Raw genomic sequence first — 5,816 nt, 5'->3', positions numbered from 1 at the left:
CGTGGCTGACTGAGTGCCCGGGCCCAGGCCCCGCCCCCTCTGGCGGCGGCGACGCGCGCGCGGGTGAGAAGGGGGCGTGGGACCTAGCCAGATGTGCTGAGGGTCGCGGGGGAGGGCGTGACGGAGCCTTCAGTGTCCCGCGTTGGTTGCGGTGCGGGGAGAGGAGGTGGCGGGGATGGTGCCACGCTAACCTGGGCCGTGGGAGGAAACGTAACTGCGGGAAAGTTAGCCGGGATATCGCTTGGCTGGCCCATGCCCGCCCTCGCCACTCCTTCCCCTGCTCCCCGAGCCCGGGAGGGTGCAGCCTTGCGTAAGGGGAGGGAACGCCAGTGTGGAAGCCGGCGTGCGCGGGGCGCCAGGGTAGGACCGAGTGCAGAGGGCGGTGTTCCTGGCAGCTTTCCCAGCTAGGGTGCTCGGACTCAGTTCCTGGCACGTTTGCCTCGCGGTAGTCACGAAGGGATCGAAGAGAGAGCCCCAGTGCTCGAGGATTTTCCCTTCCTGTGAGCCGCTTGATGCCAGTGCAGGATTCATTCTTTCGCAGAATAACTTCAGAACTCGGTCTGCACTAGGCATAAACTCTAGCCCTGTCCGCAAGGTACGCACAATTAAGTATCTAAGATAGACATGTGGGAAATAGATTTCGACAGTGTGATGACTGAAACAAAAAGCAGTATTGTGAAGTTAACGTAAAAAGGCGACATTAACGGTGGGGGAGCGGGAGGATGCGTGAAAAGCCCCCTGCAGCTACCAAGCCTTTTCCTATTTTTGGACTTTCTACCTACAGTGCCCTTCCCACGTCTCTGCATGATTGACTTTTCCCCCCTTTCACATCAAAGTGCAAATTTACCCATGCAAAAGTGTCTTCCTTGATCTCCCTCCTGCAACGAGCCTCCCACAGTTACGCTAGCTCATCACTGTTTTTTTTTTGTCATAGCGATTATTACATCTCTAATTTTATTTACTTAATGTCTGTTTGAAGCACAGGCACCTTGTCTATGTTCTTTACTACTTACTGTATTCCCAGTGCTGGCATGCTCAATAAATGTTTTTGAAACTGTATGGTGACTGTCATCACAAGAAGGAATAAGTTAAGTTTTGGCCACACAGATCTCGACATTTCTGTGGGGTATCCAATAGAAATGGCTACTACACGTTTGGAACAATAGAAGCCTGGACTACGGATAGAATATTAGGGATCATCTGATTATGGCAGTGGATAGAATCATGTGAAAGAGGCCATCTGAAGATAAGATAGAATGAGAAGAAACCTTGAAGGGTGTCAACGTTTAAAGAGCAGTCAGAGGGAAAAAGTATAGAAAGGATAGAGTAAGATTTTTTAAAGCTTGTACCACTGTGAAACACAGTATGTTAATATTTGAAAATTCACAATTGGAAGTCAGAAGACCTGGGTCCTAGACATTGAAATGATGAGATTACCTTGAACTGAACACTGAACACTTCTGGTGCGGAGTGGGGAAAGCTAACAATAATTCCTCCTTGTCCGGAAATTGCCCTAGAACACAAGTATAAGTGGGAAACCACATTTGCTTTTTTACCATAGTTGATTTGGGTAGAGGGGTCAGAAGCAGATTAACTGTGAAGTTAATGAAGTTCTATCTTCAGGGCCTCTCATTGCATGGGCCCTCCATTTTTCAAGAAAACCTCCATTTTTCAGAATATACACATTGTATATTCTGCAAATGTTATAAAATCTAGATCTGCCCCTAGGTGTGATATAAGTAGCCCAGTGGAATATTCAAAATCCTGAGTAGCTAAACTTCAAAGATGGCCTTTTAGAGAATAGTACTCCAGCAAACCCTTATGTGGTCCCCTCCTCGAGTCTGGGCTAGCCCTGTGATTCATTTTTGATCATTAGAATAGGACAAAAGTGACACCCAATGCTAGGCCATAGCAAACCTTGCACCTGCGCCTTTTGGAATGCTCACTCTGGTGGAAACTAGCTGCCATTTAAGAGGTGTTATGACCAGATAGCCATGTGGAAAGACTGTTTAGGAAGAGAATACTCAGCTAACCCCTGGCTGTTTCAGATATCCCAGCAGAGGTGCCAGACATGGGAGTGAAGAAGCCACCTTGGACATCCATCCTGGTTGATCCTTCAATGATTCCATCTCCAAGCACCATTTCAGTGCACCCACAGAAGACCCAAGTAAGAGTTGTCCAGCTGAGCCCAGTCAACCCACAGATCTGTGAGAGATGTTATGTTAGGCCTCTTAAGTTTTGAGGCTAATTTTTATGGAAAGATTCTCTTTCCCAGAGCTTTAGAATTTGGAACAAGACTTTCACTGCCTGGGAATTGGTGGCTGATGACAGCCCCTGAAGGAGTTCACAAACTCCTGATGAAGTGATGACTTTCCAGGCCACCTTACTGCCTCTTGCCTTCTCTTGAGATCCAGTTGTCCAGCTCTTCCTTAAATGCCATGAGGAACCCCAGTATCTTTCCAGTGTTCCATTCTTGGCCTCAGCTGAAAATTTTAAATACATCCTAGTTGTCTAATTTTAGATAAGAAATTTTGAGAGACTAAGTTCTGCTGTACGTAATTAAGTCTAGGTGTGGCATAGAGTAGGCACTCAACTGTTGAGTGACCACATGAATACATGTCTATGCAGAACTGTTCCCACCCCTCAGGAAAAACCTGCCTATCAGGCCATTGTTTCTCTTCATGAAAGGTAGTCCCAAAAGAAAATTAACACAGCCAGGTCCCAAAGAACGACGCCTTTTTATTACATTATTAGTAAGCCCACAGCATCATAACAGCAACGTGAACTAGGAATGGTAAATAAGTGACTAAGAGGATGCAAGACCCAGTCAGCTATGCCAAGGTGGAGTCTCAGGAAAGCAAGACTGGCTATTTCTGAAGTGGTAATATAGTCATCTGTATTAACTTGCCTGAAGATGTTTTAAGACAATGTATCTAAAAATGTTAACAGAAAGTAGGTGAAATCTGAAGGCCAAAGAACAAGATCTGGGCAGTCTCCAGAGAAAAGGGTAAGCTGCTTGACAGGCTTTCAGCAGATGCCTCGTACAGATGAGGGTGTCCTGTTGACTTGATACTAGCCATGATGATTCTCTTTCAGTAGACCTTCCTCTGGCTCAACCCTTACCAAGCAGGCATGTGACTGTGATTTAGTTTCATAAGGAGGAAAATTGCCAACAGTAAACAAATGAAATTGAAATATAACTTTAAAAAATTAGTCTCTTGTGAATTTAGTGTGAACCAGTTCCACTGAGTCTCATCAATTCAGGGCTGCACTTGAATGAGTCAATTTTCTGGACTTATAAACAGAGGTCCAAACTTTGAAATGTGAGCATATTCACTTATTTATTTAACATATAAATACTGAGTGCCTATCTTGTATCAAGTACAATTCTTGTAGGTTCTCGGGATATTAACTTCAAGGTATTAAACCACACGTAATTGAAAATGAGGTGTAGTGTTTGCAGGTGCTATGGAAAACTGCATGGGCTATGTGCCCTGGCTGGGGGCTTAGTCCGTTGGAGCAACATCACGTGCACTAAAAGGTTGCAGGTTCGATTCCTGGTCAGAGCCCATAGAGGAGGCAACTGATCAATGTTTCTGTCTTCCCTCTCCCTTTCTCTCAAAAGAAAAACATAATCGGCTGTGTCTATGCAGCACTGATCAATTTTGAAGCAGAAGTTGAGAATTTATTCACGGTACTGTGCATGCAGCTTTTCCTTTTTTAATCTTTACCCAAAACTATACTCACTGATTTTAGAGAGAGAAACATCAATTGGTTGCTCCTCATCCTGCGCCCCTAGCAGGAATCGAACCTGTAACCTAGGCATGTGCCCTGACCAGAATTGAACCTGCAATCTTTTGGTGTACAGGATGATGCTCCAACCAACTGAGCCACCTGGCCAGGGCATGCATGCTGCTTTTTGAAATGAGGAAGCAGGGAAACAGTGGTCTAGAACTATGTTCTGGGGACTACATTTAGTCCTTAAAACCAACTTTTGATTCATGTTTGTCTCTAGGAGAGTCCTGTAATCACAGCAGTGTGATCCGCTTTACAGGTGAGCAGAGTAATTGATCAGTGTTCATTGACAAATTAAAACTTCTGCCTTCAAGAACTTCATCATTAGAGCTATAGGATAGTAAATGGCAGCGAAAATGAAGTAGAGCTGTTTATGGACCCTTTTGAGACAGAAGTGCCTTAAGCACCAGACTCAAAATCTCTTAAAGATGAAATAAGGCTGAAGGGGTTTTAATCACAAATAGAACCAGGTTAAAGCTAATTTACAAAATATCAAAATCACTGAATCATTCATTACATATGTAGATTTATGATTTGATGTAAACAACTGTGTAACTGAATGACCTTTTAAATTTTAAACTACCCCTGCCTCCCGCAAACCTACCCAAGAATCTTACAAGACATGAAATGTCAGCATGTGTCTCGTCTCCATGTAACTCTGTACCGTGAAATCCTAAAGCACCTCCCATTCCTGTCAGTAAACCAGACAAGCCATGTTTTCCTTAGGACTTTACCCTTCTCCTGACCTCAGACTGTCCATTACAATGCTAGCACCCAATGCATTAACCATTTGTTGTCTTGCAGAAAGGAATGCATTGTGTGGAGAATTAGGTCAGCTTCTACATCTTTTAACTGTCTCCCAATCTACCCACGGTATCGTCTGTGCAGCAGCCAAAATGGTCTTTCAAGACAAACCTGATCATTTACTCCCTTGCTTGATTTTACTCCTTCCCCCCAGCCAAACCTGGCTTTACAATTTTTTAAAAATCTTCTACAGTTCTCATCTTAAACAATACTTCAGCCAACCTAAGCCTGGCTTTCCAAACTAGATTGTGTTAGTGCCCTCAAATCTCCGTGACCCTTTTCCCAACAATACTACGTCTCCACTGCTAGACTGAAAGCTTGAGGGCAGTGTCAGGTTTGCTTCTGCTGCCACTCGCAGTGTCTCTCATACTAAGGCAGTGTTTTAAAGATTTTTACTGTCATTAGGAAGGCTACTTACAACTTCCTTCAACAAATATTGTCATACATCAAATCTAAAGTTCTAGTTAATTTGGCTCATCCATTACTAAGACATCTAACTTGGCATATCATATGAGCCTGCTACCCCAGCTATTATACTTACCAGACTTGTCAAGCAAATCAATCCTCACTCTTCAATTTCCCCATTACCCATTTCTTCCTGAACACTCAGCATATTTTCATTAAAACTTGTTAACAGTCATAGGTGACCTCTCCCTTACCACTTCTCCCATCTTTGAATGCACCTTACTGCTCATTTCTTTCATGAAGTCTCCTTGGTATCTGTAATAATACCAATTCTACTGCCCATTTCTGTCCCCTCTGATGTCAGTCATCTCCCCAAACTATGTATATCTCCCACACAAGCTCAAGAGAACTAGCTACTTTAATATTTCCATTCTGGTAGTTATTTGTACATTGCTTTTAGCGGTATCCAATCCATGGTCCACACAGCCCAGAGTGGCTATGAATGTAACCCAACACAAAATTGTAAATTTACTTAAAACTATTTTTTGCTCATCAGTTTTCATTAGGGTTTGTGTATTTAACATGGCCGAGATGCCAAAACGTTGAACACCCCTGCTACAGTTCATAACATGCTCTGACACGTTTCATCTTTGTAATTCTGAAAGGTAATCTTGGTGCACCCATTTTACAGATGAACAAACTGAGGCTCAGCTACTTTGGTAAGTGGACAAGAACTCATTGAATTCACATCTTTTGATCTTATTAACAATACTCTCAACTATTCATCTGAAACCCAGTCATTTATTTCTAAA

At 43.4% G+C, this 5,816-nt stretch overlaps 1 long non-coding RNA gene across 1 annotated transcript; it reads left to right on the top strand.

Moving 5' to 3' along the window:
- The first annotated feature begins 140 nt into the window (after positions 1–140).
- Positions 141–2,992, top strand: LOC118502044. Its single transcript, XR_004904720.1, has 2 exons — positions 141–595; positions 2,049–2,992. It is a non-coding gene; the product is annotated as an uncharacterized LOC118502044 (long non-coding RNA).
- The last annotated feature ends 2,824 nt before the right edge of the window (positions 2,993–5,816 follow it).

Source organism: Phyllostomus discolor, chromosome 1, assembly GCF_004126475.2.
Source record: "Phyllostomus discolor isolate MPI-MPIP mPhyDis1 chromosome 1, mPhyDis1.pri.v3, whole genome shotgun sequence".
Lineage (NCBI taxonomy): Eukaryota > Metazoa > Chordata > Mammalia > Chiroptera > Phyllostomidae > Phyllostomus > Phyllostomus discolor.
Note: the sequence above shows the minus strand (reverse complement) of the source record. Positions and strands in the feature narration are given on the sequence as shown.